The following is a 14532-nucleotide window of genomic DNA, read 5'->3' as shown; positions in this document are numbered from 1 at the left end:
CTTTGACCTCGAGCTTGACGACGGGCAACGCGTTGGATGAAGGTGCTCGTGTATCCGTTCTTTTTCAGATCAGCACGGACGGTTTTTTCTTCCTTTCTTCTGTCATCCTCAGAGGAGCATATAGCCTTCGTCCTAGACAGCAGTGTCTTAACCACCGATGCTTTGTGGCAGGCTGGGTGATAGGAATCAAACTGGAGATAACGTCCAGTGTGCGTGGGCTTCCTGTAGACTGAAAACTTCAAATTTTCTTTTTCTCTTCTCACGAGCACGTCCAAAAAAGGCAATGAATTGTCTTTTTCAAGTTCCGCTGTAAATTGGATAGCCGGTTCGATGGAGTTGAGGTGTGAGAGGATCAATGGCTTCCATGCACAGGTTAGCCGTGGTAACGGAGACAGATGCGCCCATGGCGGTTCCGCTGGCTTGTTTAAAATACTCTCCCTTGACGCTAAAGTAGGTGTTGCTGAGGCAGAACTCAAGGAGGCGGCACAGTTCCTCCACACTAAGGGCGGTCCTGTTGTGCAGGTCTTTGTCTTTTTCGAGAGCCTTCCTGGCAGCTGTAACTGCCAGGGGAACCGGCACTCTTGTGAAAAGTGAGATGACGTCAAAAGAGACTAGGCTTTCCTCAGCGCTCACCTGATGTAGGGTACGCGCATCTGCGTACCCTACATCAGAGGAACAAGCGAGGCGCTTGCACGCGTGCTAGCCAAAGAAGGAATCCGCGTAGCCCACAAGCCGATGTCCACGCTTGGATTACTCATGCCCCGTCCAAAAGATCGCCCTCCGAAAGAAAAAACGCAGGGCGTGGTTTATAAGATCCCTTGTGCAGATTGTCCAGCCACTTACATCGGCGAGACAAAGAATTTTAATGAAAGAATACGCCAACACAAAAACGACGTTCGCAAGCTCGACCACGAGCGCAGCGCAGTCGCCGAGCACTGCGAAGTCAGAGACCACCGGATTGACTTCGACAACACCAGCATTATCGACGCAGAGACTAACAACCGACATAGGCTTTTCGTCGAGTCCTGGCATATTCAAACGACGCCAGGCAACATAAATAGGTGCCTTGGTGCTTTACCAACAGTGTATGTGAACGGGCTTCGCCATATTCATGAAAGAAGAAGATCGAGAAATGCGCCACATCCCTGAGAAAAGAAAAAGAAGATCGAAAAACGTCGCTCCTCAACGGCCACAGTCGCCCCTGACGAAGAACCGAGTCGGTTCGAAACGTAGGGCCCCTACATGTTTAGGAATTGGTTGGTTGCCATATTTTAATTATTGTATTCCCCGACCAGAGAGATTTCTCTCAAATGTTTAGTTTCACATCAATACAATTTTCAATTTAGAGTCGTTTTTTATATTTTAAAGTGCATCTCTTAGTCGCCCGTTTCCGGCTTGAGCGGCGTCGCCGTCGACATCGGCGTAATCGCATGTTGCATTATGGGACGTTTTTCGTAATGACGTCACTCGTGACGTCACCGCGCGTTGCATTATGGGTAAATTTCCCCACAAATTTTAGCGGAAACTACTCCCCGATATATTTAGCGGAAAAATTTCCCCTCTAATTTAACTGGAAAATTTTTCCCGCTAAGTTAAGCGAAAAAAATTCCCCGCAAGATTTAGCGGAAAATTCTTCGGACTAAATTTACTGCGGAATTTTTTTCCGGCAATTTAGCGGAGAAATTTACTCATAATGCAACGCGCATTGAAGAGTGACGTCACCCCGCGACCTCACAGGAAAATTTCCCCGCTAAATTTAGCGGATAAAATTTCCCGCTAAATTAAGCGCAAACATTTCCCCGCTAAGTTTAGCGTGAAACTTTCCCCGTTAAATTTAGCGGAAAAACTTACCCGCTAAATTTAGCGAAAAAAATTTCCCGCTGAATTCAGCGGAAACTCTTTTCCCGCTGAAGTGACGAAAAAGTCCCCGCTAAACTTCAAATTCTTTTCCTGCGGAAAAATTTTCCAGCCAAATTTAGCTGGAAATTTAGCAAAAACTTCCCGCTAAATGGAGGGGAGCAGGAGAGGGGAAGGGAAGGGGCATTCCCTCCTCTCCGTACCTTCCCCTCCTCCTCCTCAAAAGGTGTGCTCTAATACGGCGCTACAGGGGATTGTAAACATCTTTCTTTTTTTTTTCATTATTATTATTCAATTTATTTCACAAAGGTGCTGCGTTCTTTTTTACTGAAAATAAGTACTTCATATGCATTGTGATTATTTTAAAATTTCTGGTCTAATTGTACTTTCATGAATCAATTTTTAAATTTTCCTCCTACCGAATACAAAATTCGGATACGTATCGCTTCGTGCTCATTAACATTATTGGGAGCTTGATGAGCATTACCCTACAACCAATCTTTGTATTTTGCTTTACGTGCATTACGATTAGTGTAAGCTTCATTTTAAACTTTTACGTACTTGCCTGCAGGGACTAGACGTCTACAGCAGGAAGCTCTCAACTTGTGTGCAAGAGATGTTAAGTCTGCTGGGGGTACAATTACAGCCCGTGAGAAACTTTTCCTATTCATAACTCAAAACAAACCTGCAAAAATAACAAAATAATTATGAATAGAATAGTTTGTTATGACCAAAGTAATTTGCACTTTAATTCGTGGAAACTACTAAGTATTTACGCACACACCTTGTTGTAGATATTTCCCGCTTTCCTTTTAGTGCACATGTTTGAACATGCATCATCCGTGGCTAAGTAAAGATTTTAACTGGCTACAATTGTAATATCGCGAGAAAGCAAACCCATGTGCACTCACGCAGGAATATTTGAATTTAACAAAACTCAAACATTCAAGGCTCACTCGGTACATGCAATTTCAATATTTTATCGAACGGCAGCTGCGTAGATCCGTTCTATATTAAATATCAATACGTAAGGGAACTATCCAACAAACGCATCAGTATGAACTCTAAATCATGAGTGCTGTTTATAATCATCTGCACGCATCCATAGGCCTGACTTCACAATAGAGCAATAACGTCGTTTATTAAGTGACAGGACCTTCATGTCGCTTCTCTTATGATACGGAAAGGCGTAAGATGTCATCTCTACCTGCGGTGCGTGCCGTAAGCACTCAGAAATACGACCATAATCGCAATTCATTATATCACACAAATTTCAAATATGCCTATCTTCTTCCCTATACTTTTTGTATAGCTTTCATTATATTAGTCAAAGCCCCACCGAAAACATTTGCGCAGGACCAACTATGCTGTAAGCATTAAGCGATTATCTGCCGTCAAAACTGAAAGAGCCGCGCCAGGTCAGGTGTCAGTTTTCACGACATGTGACGTCATTTGCCCCGCTAATTTTGCGAGGAAACTGAATAGGTAATAAGGTCACATGATATCAATTTTCCCGCTAAATCTTGCTGGGAAGCTGAATTCCTGCATAGGTCACGTGACATCATGTCACATCATTTTCTCCGCCAAATTTAACAGGGTAACTAAATTTGTGTGTACGTCACGAACATGATCTCAATGACAATTGCTGGATTGCGCATCCCCGCTTATTCGCTGTAGCGGGAGTGCGGCCACCGGACGGCCATCTTGCATGCCGTTTTTTTTTGTTTTTTTTCGTTTTGCAAGCGTTGCAGAGGCCGGCGGCACTGTGCTTAAAGTACGTTTTCTACTCGTTTGTTGTAATTCGTCAAAAACGTTCCTTTAAGATCCTGTGTGAGGCGTGGTACTTGCCGTTGAGAACACATGGAAAATTTAAAAAAAAAGAGCGCAGTGCCGCAGGAAAAAGGCAGAATTCGTCGAAAGCGAGTTTCGCCGGTCTCGCGGCGTGTTCAAAGCTTCCTTGGCACGCCCAAGTGCTGTGTCTCTGTACTTTCGCACGCTTGGATATCGATCAAAAATCGACGTCGTGTGGATGTGTTTTGCGAGTGCAATGTGCGTGAAGCCGTATGCGCCTCTAGATCAGCGTTTTACTTTACTCTGACGACTGTATTTGTAACTAGCGGCACTCGCAGTCCAGTAACGAGCTTGATCCAGCTTCCAGTAGCGAGGGAAGAGGGGAGAAGGTAAGTGTTTTTTTTTTTTTTTGTCGTTAGACGATTTACAGAATAACGCGCACAACAGCTCCTCAGCACAGATCAGTGCTGGCTCATTATCAACCTACTTGATGGCACTTGACGTTTGAGTGCGGCTCGCCTCATTGTGATTGCTCAACAGATTGCACACGACCATATGGGCCGCGCTTCCAAGGTTTTCATTCTCGTCGTCTTGTATTTTTGCCTTCGAAAACCATCCTTGCTCCACAGCGCTGCCCTATTCGTGCTCCCATGTAATCGATTAGAGTAGATTTGTAAGACAACAGCCATGGTTAATAGTGCGTTCGAGCACGTACAGATCACTCCCCCCCCCCCCCCCCCTCTTTATTGATAGCAACTCAACAGAACAGCTGGACGATCCCGAAGTCCGTGGCCGATATATATATATATATATACAGGGTGTTTCAGAAAACGCAGGCCAAATCGCTCCTGCGAAAACTACTCATCGCAACGAAAAAAGGCTTGTGGCGCTTTGGTCCTGGGCCAGGGGCCCATTTAGAAAAATTATTAAAGTCCGGGATAATTAAGTTTTTAAATATTTTTGCGTAATAAACTTCTTTAATATTGTGTTTAATGGCATGGTTTAAATTAGAAAACTGCTCAGCGTCATCGAAACACGCTAAATCAACAAATTGCAAAATGACAGAAGGCACGCGAAGCAATTTACGGCTTTCTGAAAAACCGCACAAAATCGACGGCTTTTTAAGTTTCGGTTTGCTATCAGAGCGCATCTCAGCCCCGGCGGCACCGCGCCCCATGGGGAAATGGTGCAAACAGCCTCTGCTGCGTCGCGCGAGGACAGCGCAGCGGAGGTGAACGACTTAGCAGTGAGACTAGAAGTTGGTACTTTGGCCGGGGAAGACATCTCCGCTGTTCACAGGCTTCCAGCTAGGCCCGGAAGGACACGTGGAATCATCGTGCGCTTCGCGCGTCAGGAGCTGCGGGATACGTGGCTGGCCAAAAGGGGAGTCCTGAAAAACAGCGAGGATAGGGTTTTTATCTGTGAAAATATGACCTCCCGCTCTAGGGGACTTCTCTCAGCTGCCAATGAATGGCTTAAACAATCAGGCTATGAACACGCATGGCATGCGAATGGAAAAATCCTCGTGCCTAGAGCGACTGGCGATTCGGCAACAATTATAAAATGCGAGGATGACCTACGTGTCCTGCGGTAGATAGTCAGTCACCTCGAGCTGTCTTTCCTTTTTTATTTTTTTTTTAACATTTTATGATTCAGTTGGGCCATACTACTAAAGAAGAGTGATTTGCGTCTCTCGGATTACGGAGAGACAGACTGAGTAGTCTGCATATGAATGTGCAGTCTGTAAATAGCAAGTTAACAGAACTTGAAAGTTTCTTTGCTGATGCCGATAAGCATTGGGATGTTATTATGTTGACTGAAACACGGTATTCAAACGATGTTGCCATCTTTCAGTTGCCTCAAAAAAGAACATACTATCTTAATAGAACTTCACGACGTGGGGGTGGGCTCATAAATGATTCAATGTCATGTGAATTGCTGAAAGAGTTTTCTGCTTCAACCGACGATTATGAAGTGTTGTGTGCCGAGACAAGGGATATAATTTTTGCGGTGTGCTATCGGCCACTAGATGGTGCTTTCAATGTTTTTCTTACGTTCCTAGAAAATATGTTGGCCTGTGCAAGTTACCGCAGACAAAATGTCATAATAGGTGGTGATTTTAATATTGATATGAATTCTGATAGCGCGAGGAAAAAAGATTTTGAGAGAGTGTTCCTTTAGAATGGGTGTACGAATGCTATTGAGTCATTTACAAGGATTACTGAAACGACGCAAACAACTCTTGATCTTTTCTTAACAAGCTATGATCCATCGTGTATGATTAGTAGAGTTTTGAGTTGTCCAATTAGTGACCATATGCCTGTTTGTTTTTCAGTTCGAACAACCCCCCTTGAAAAGGAAAAAGCTAATACTAACGTAACATTCCAGCTTATTAACGAAAATACCTTAAGCGAGTTTCAGAAAGAGCTTAAGGATATGTGCTGGGACGAAGTTTTTCAACAAGGAGATGCCAATATAGCTTATAATATTTTCCTCAGCATATTTGTTGCAGCATGTAAGAAGCACTTTATCAATAAGGAGCGCAAATTCAATAAGAAATTTCGGAAACCTTGGTTAACAAAACAGCTCTTAAGGAAAATTAAGAAGCGGGAGAGGCTTTATCTAACATGTATTAAGAAAAGGATCCCTTCAGACTTAGAAACGTTTAAGGTCTATCGTAATAAACTAACTAAAGAGTTAAGGAATGCCAAAGAAGCTTACTACATGAACCTCTTTTCTAGCTGTGCAGGGGACACAGATAAGCTATGGAGCAAGCTAAGTGTAGTCATGAAACGAAAACAGAATGTTGAAACAATAGAAAGAATTTCTCTCAATGGACGCGTACTGACAAGAGTTGAACTAGTGAATACGTTTAACCACTATTTTGTCCATAGAGAACCTGAACTGTGTTCAAATGAGTCTTGTAGTTACTCCCTGTCCGGAAACGAAAGCAATATTTTTTTACATGCAACCGACAGTGTAGAGGTATGCTCAACCTTTCTTGGACTCAAAAACTCTTGCAGCCGTGATGCTGACGGTATTCAGATAAGACTTGTCAAGTACGTAATTAATAAAATCGTCCATGTCTTGGTTCATATATACAACTTATGTATTTCCACAGGAACCTTTCCAGACAAAATGAAAGTTGCCAAAGTTACAGCACTATATAAAAAAGGTGATAGGTTAGACATAAAGAACTATCGCCCAATTTCTATCCTTCCAATTTTCTCGAAATGCTTAGAAAAAGTTATTTTAAATCAAATATCGTCATTTTGTGCAAAATATCAGCTAATAACTAAAGCTCAGTATGGATTCCAAAAAAATAAGTCTGTGGAGCTGGCTCTTCTTGAGCAAAAAGAATATATTTTACAAAACTTCGAGCAGAAGCTTCTGACTTTGGGCATTTTTGTTGATTTTACCCAGGCCTTTGATCATATCGATCACAATATTCTAGTTAAAAAGCTTGAGGGGTATGGCATAAGGGGTCTGCCACTTGAGTTCATAAAATCCTATCTCGGCAGAAGGCGACAATTCGTTTTTCTGAATGGCTTAACATCTAAAAGCAAAGAAATAATCTCTGGTGTGCCTAAGGGTAGCATTCTTGGCCCGTTGCTTTTTAACTTATACGTCAATGATATCGTACATATATGTCAACAGGAGAAGTTTATAATCTATGCGGACGATACTAGCATATTTCTATCGTCCAGCTCCTACGCCGAGATAACCAATATGGCAAATGATGTTCTACGTAAATTAAGCTCTTGGTCAAAACAGAACCGTCTAAAAGTTAATTCTAATAAAACTAAAGCCGTTTTCTTCTATACAAGAGGAACGCCTATCCCATTGCATCATAACATAGCGTTTAGTCACACAAACATCGAAGTTTTGGACACTATAAAAGTGCTTGGTACGTACTTCTCCAGTAACATGCAATGGGACGAGCACGTTAACTTTGTACTACTCAAACTTAGTCAAATAGCTGGTATACTGAACAAAATAGGTATATTCTTCCGGAATCAGTTAAATTATTAATCTACAATACGCTATTTGTATCTCATATTAACTATTGCCATTTTGTATGGGGCACAACAGAATCTAACCGCCATAAATTACACTTAATGCAAAAGAGAATGATACGCGTTATTGCCAATGTCTCATACACCGAACATACTGACTACCTTTTCAAGAAATATAACATTCCAAAAGTTCATGACATATACCGAAGGAGGCTTATGCGAGATTTTTATTATAGCATTAGGAAAAATACCTCTACACTCTTAGAAATAGGAAACTTAGAAAAAAGGCAACTTTCGCATAAAACACGAACTCCAGAACCATGGATAGTTCCTCGTTCTCGGACAAATTATGGTGACCAAATGCTTAAGAATACTTTGCCTCGACTACTAAATTCATTTGAGGAGGCTGGCACCGATATATCCTCTATAACCCCTTCTGAACTGAGATATTTTTTTATGTTCATTTTCTGATACCGGTGCCTGAGATGAAAACGAGCTATTTCCTAGTATTGTTTTGTGTTCCTTACCCGACCTAATCATGTTAAATTGCAACTGTATACTAATGTGTGGAGCTGTATCGAATGAGTGAATCTGATTGACCAGGAAGTGTTTTGTTACTGTGTGTGAGTGTTTTGTGAGTCCAATGCTGCCATCATTTAAAGGGGGCCGAGGGCCCCACAAGCTGCGTTTGTAGATTTTTTCCTCGGCCTCCTTCATTTTGTATGAAATGAAAACCAATAAAGAAAGAAAGAAAGAAAGAAAGAAAGATGACGACGAACGAGTAGAAAACGTGTATTTAGCACGCTGCCGCCGGCCTCTGCAACGCTAGCAACACGAAAGAAAACGGCATGGAAGATGGCCGTCCGGTGGCCGCACTCACGGAGCGAGGATGCGCGATCTATCAATTGTCATTGAAATCAGTGGTTAAGAGCATCAAGTAATGTGACGTCATTTTCCCCGCTAAATTCAGTGGGGAATATAAACGGCCAGAAACATACCTAAAACTGACCCTGGAGCTCCTACGAAAGCTAATTACTTTAAAACAGAGAAACACGGGCATTCTATAGAACAACACGTTGTTCACTGGTAAATCCGCGTTTCCCAACACCAGGTGTGGGCATCGCGCATGTGCAGCAACTAGATTCGCAAAAAAACATAAAGCGCTGGCGCCACCACCGCGCTGACAGCAGCGACACCGCAGCGACACCGCGTTACATCAGAGACTCTCATTGGTGTGTAAATAGCTTATAAGCTTCACTGGAAACGAAAACAGGCATCGGAGAAACATAATAGTGCGCACCAAACACAGCGGATTTTACATGTGCCTAACGAGGATAAGAAGTAATACGTACTAACATTACTTAGATTTGGTTTGATAGACATGACACAATAATAAACGAGGCATGCGTTCAACGCAGCACAGCTCATAGAGAATATATACGTTGGAAAATGAAAAACCATTTATGTGTTAAAATTGGAGTTCACATATGGCGATGATTAACACACTACGGGAACGAAGAGCGGTTCACGATCAAGCTAGCTAAGCGGCTAAAACCGCCATGAAAAATTCCTCGAGCTATTTGGTGGAATGAAGTCACATCTTAAACTTCCAGGTTGAGCAGGCAGTGTCAAATCACAGTATGTCGCGGGTTTTCTTTTTTTTTTTTTTTTTTGTTCGGCTGGGGTGAATTTGTACAGTATCCATTTTACACATAAACGTCTTGCAACCAGTAAACAACAGGCTGTACTGCGCAAATTACATTTGTTGCCAAGTTTTAGTGTTTCAGACTTCAGTTAAGCCGTCCAAGTCGAAAGAACCGGCAAGAACCAAAATTAAAAGTTTAATAACTTCGCGATCAAAATTTGTTTTACCTATAATTTCGGTTCATGATTTAGGCACAGCTTTTTATATGTTGAAGCAATTCCGAATCAGATCAGCGACCATCCAAATTTCTCCGGAGCTACCCTGCATTGATTGTATATTCCAATTTGTGTGCTAGGACACTCAGTGAAGAGCGTAATAAAGAACCAAATGCTAACTTTGACTTTTTGGTCAGCGAGCCTTGAATCGCAAGAAGAGCCTTCAAAATGATCAGTCAATTCAAATTGTATTATTTATGGAGCAAGTGCGGTCATATTCTGAAACCTTGAATTTGAAATAAGGTATTGAAACAAAGTACCTCGAGAACTGGTCAAAACCTCGCAGTAAAATATAATCTGCCGAAGAAATTTCATAAGTCGAGAGCTATAATTTTTCAGCCTACACTCGTTCAGCACAAAGAATAGAATATATAGAGTGAGTTTCGTTTACTATATACCAATACCTATCTAATAGTAAAGAAAATCTTAGCGTAGGACATTGTATGCATTTAGGCTACATAAAAGCACTACCACTTCGAGCTACGATTTCTACTTAACATTTGTATTAAATGAAACACTGATTCTATAACATACATACTACCCACCCAAATTCCGGAACGTAGTGAATTAAATTACGGTGATATCCCTACTGAAAAAAACTGGTCGCCCGTTTGAATCAAACTTGTCGATCCGTTTGGATCAAACGTGATTATGGGATACGGGTACCCGTTCGAAACGGTACCCGTTTGATACAGGTGCCCGTTTGATACGGGTGCCGTATGGTACGAGTACCCGTTCGACATGGCACGTGACCACACGTTTGAACGTGCCATTCGAATTGGCAAATTATGCGCTAGCCCTAAATGGGTATCGTCTGGGAGGTTGGTTATCTTAAACATATTTAAGACGTCCCGAAACTCATAAACGTATTTATAACATGGAGAAAACACGTAGAACAAATGCACTCGCGTAGGTGCTTGTAAGTGGACAGGAAATCCGACACAAAAGATTGTTTTCCTCGAAGTTTATTACCTCTTCTGTAGACAAGTACAAACGTGCAAGCGATCTGTGAACACTATACAGGTAGACTTTCGGGGAAATTATTCTCCTGGCTGCCGCGCGAATAGGCGCTGCATAATTCTTTAGATAATCTAGAAGAGTACGCGTAGAAGAACGGTCAATCGTTGCCAACACGTAGGTTGCAGCGCACTTACCATAACAATAGCGGACTTGAAAGATGTAATCCGTGATATTTGTCGACACGGTCAAAGCAGGACAACCACACAAACACAAACGAGAGGGAATGGCTCCTTGGAAGTTTCAACACGATGCGGCGCACAAGCTGTCATTTGCCGAAACCAACCAAACCGCGAGAATTTGCGACTTCTTTGAAGAATCGCTCGTTGCCGACATACACGTGGGTCTTTTCGAACACTGATAGGTTTGGTGCACATCCAATACGTTGTCGAGAGACATCCCAATAAGACCGCAGGGTGATTGAAGCAGGTAGGACGAGCGAACTTCGAGCAGCAACTGACAACAAGCAGACAAAGAAAAAAGCGGCTGCAAGGCGCGCCCTTCCGGATTTCGATGCTTATCAGCGTATAGCTCGCGCGCTGCTGTGGGCCACGTGACAGGGGTGACAAGAGAGGAGGGAGAGGGCGAGGTCAAGGCGCTGGGACCACCGGGACAGCCCCACTCCCTCTCCCCAGGCATTCCAGGGAGATGCGTTCTTGTAATCCCGAAAAACAAACGGGCGCGCGCGCGCGCGCGCGCTCGAACTTTGGAAATGGCGGCGGGGCGGCCAGAAGCTCGGCTTGCGCCCGAGCGAAGAAAGTACTCAGCGCAAGCTCGTAGTTTGAGTGCTGCAACGGCGGGCGTGCTCTCGCAATGCTCGATGTTCTTGCAGCCGCGTGTACGCGTGCTACCTTCGCTGCGTCTTGAATTAAAGTGAAACGGAGTCTAGACGTACATTCTTTCACGCGGTCGCGTCTTCTGCGAGAGAGATTCGAGCTGAATAAGTAAATTGAGGCAACAAAGGTGGACAAAGTATTAAAGGTCTGTCAAAAATGTCGGCTCACCAACGTCGCGCGTTTACGTAAAAAAAAAAAAAAAAAGGTGTTAGTTTTAGTTGCAGTATAATCGAAAATCAGCGCAATTGAAATATAAATATAATTACTTGCATTACGCGGACGATCTGAAATCGATGAACCGGCGCTCCCAGCCTTCCGGAAAACATTGGCTGCCACGGCTGAAACGCTAGGCGTGCCCACGCCGCCGATCTGTACGTTCAATATCAAACGGGCTCCGGAGAGCCGTTTGATTAAACCGGTGCAGTTTGCAACATGGTCGCCGGTTTGAGCAAACGTGCGACAACTTTGCCCAAACGAGTCGCCCATTTGCCCAGACGAGCGACCCGTTTGCCAAATAGGTGACCTTTATGGCTCATACGGGGGACCCCTTTGAGCCATACGGGTACCCCTTTGACAAACTGGTGACCAGTATTGTTAAACGGTTACCGGTATGGACCCGTTTATTTTCATATGGGCGCCAAATGGTTTTTTTCAGTAGGGATATCGTTAATATGGACCCTTCCCTTCCCAGAAAACATTGTTCATAATATAAGTTGTTCATAATAACGAGACAAAAATGCGTATACCTTTCAAGTTTGTCTCAAAAAATGGTGTCCATATAGCGGAGTATCCATATTAATGGCGTTCATATTAACGGGACATGACTAAACTCACAAAACGCGAACGCAGACTTTTGAACAATCATTTGCTTCCAGTTTCATAAAAAGGAATATAAAAGAAAGTTGGTGTATTAAGATTTGTGTAATTACGCTCAAGCACTTTGAACAAAAATAAGGTTTGGTGATATTTTAAATGAAATGTTCTCTTGAGCTCGCGCCTTAACCTTGTCCCTGGTATGTTTCTATAAGTATATAAAATCTAACGATGCGCATAACCCTTTGCTATAAAGCTGGAAAAATAATATTTTCTCAAAAGAAGAGAGTTAGATCTACGATTCTTACCGCAGAGCATATTTCGTAACAATATTACTCTATGTTGCCTCGGTTGTCTTACAAACAGTTCAAAACCCGTTTGACGTGTTAGCCTCACTGATACGCAGCAAATTATCAGACAATGCAAAAAAATAGAGAACTAAATATCCTAAATTAAAGCATCTTTCAGCTAAGTGACACTGCACAACTTTGAACTGCGTTTTGTTGCAGGAAATTTTCGGCAATTCCTCGAGCAGAGCGTACGCTAGCATTCGAAATGCAACGGTAAGATACGAAAACTACTGTCCTATATTCATAACATTTTCTGCAGCCCCACTAGCCGTGGCCTGTAATAACAGGTAAATATATTACGTAAAAGCTTTTATAGGAGATATAAAAAAGTATCTAACTGACACGGCAGAATAAAATAAGACACTTGGATACCAAATTAAACAATTATTCCTCTATATGACAAATATATATTGTAAGTACTATGACCCCTAGTGGTTCGAAAAGCTGTCCCATTCCATGTCTAAACATACATAAATACACATATAAACTCCGTTCAACGTTTGCTATATGCCGTACGTTTTCTACTCTACATATAGAAGAACAAATGGTAAATGTATTGCTCCCGGCCAGAGATGGCAAAATGACTTTTAAAAGTAATTAAATTACATTACTAATTACTTTTCTGGGAACTAAAAAATGTAATTCCATTACATTACAAATTACCGCAAACTAAATTTAATGACATTTCATTACACTTACTTTCCAGAAGTAATGTGATTACTTTGAAATTACTTTGACATTACTTTTGATACCTTAAGACAGTAATTCGTTCTCATTTTATTTGCCGTATACACCCACACAGTGTACAAAACAAGCCATCATTTGCCCCCACAGCGCGTGTGCAGGAACCAGATCCGAGAGAAGCGAGGCGCTGCGCATGCGCAGTGCCGACAGCAGCGCCACCGCAGTGATGTCACGTCAAAGAGCTGAGTTGGTCCATTCGTACCAAAACTCAAATCTCCCTGTTTACACCGCAACAACCTTATGTGCCTCAAAGTGAACCATACTGAACAATGGTTTTGCTGGCGCACACGGCATAAGTGTTAAACATGATGAATAGCTTCTCTAGATGTGACTCAGAAAGACTGTCGACTCACCGGTTTCGCTGTTCATTCAACGGTGAAGGTTCTTACTAAAAGGGTCATATGTTTCCGTCTTCCTGATTTAGAAGTTGCAGTCCATGTCATTTTGTTAAGTCGGGCAATGGCAGCTCGTTCTTACAAGGAGTCGTCACGTCAAACGTTTCCCTTCCGCCTCGGGCACAATCTTATTCTACTCTCCCAAAAGCCTATTGTCGGTCATTCTTTTCAGGGAGCATTTTTCCCAAACACCCGAACAGCCCAAGTTTTTGTGCCTTGTCACACGAAGGGCCTGGATAATTGCTAAGCAGAAGCGTCGCCAGTTGAGAAATGGCGTGAGCTTCCTAAATTGTGTACTTTCCCAACAAACGGGTGGCGATATTAGCTCGTAGGGCTTATTCCCGAATAAACTTCCCAAGGGAAGACATCGATGCATACCGCGAGCGGCACCTGCTTGACTCGAGAACGTACGAAACGTTCTGGGGCTTTGACAAGGCATTACGGTCGTTTGTTGTTCACAATGATCAAAGCATACGGTTTGACCTTGCTTTCCGAAAGTACAAGGCTGGGTATCTGTTTTCCCTGTCCTCTTAGGTTTTAAATTATGTTTAACTCACTGGTGATAAGCCCGTCGCCTTGTAGCCTATGAGCCGTTCATCCCGTCAGATTAGGGACGAACGGTGGAAGCTACCTGTTTGTTAGAGCATTCTACCGTCCGCCACGTAACCACGCTTTCGTTAATACCCACGCGCAAAGAAAGGGGCGGGACAGGTGATTAAAGGAAGGTGTTTGATTGGTTTTGGTTAGCTTGCAGCTCCCACCGCACTGTCAGCTTAGGGATAAACGAAGTATA

Source organism: Ixodes scapularis, unplaced genomic scaffold (assembly GCF_016920785.2).
Source record: "Ixodes scapularis isolate PalLabHiFi unplaced genomic scaffold, ASM1692078v2 PGA_scaffold5__190_contigs__length_132052651, whole genome shotgun sequence".
Classification (NCBI taxonomy): Eukaryota; Metazoa; Arthropoda; class Arachnida; order Ixodida; family Ixodidae; genus Ixodes; species Ixodes scapularis.
Note: the sequence above shows the minus strand (reverse complement) of the source record.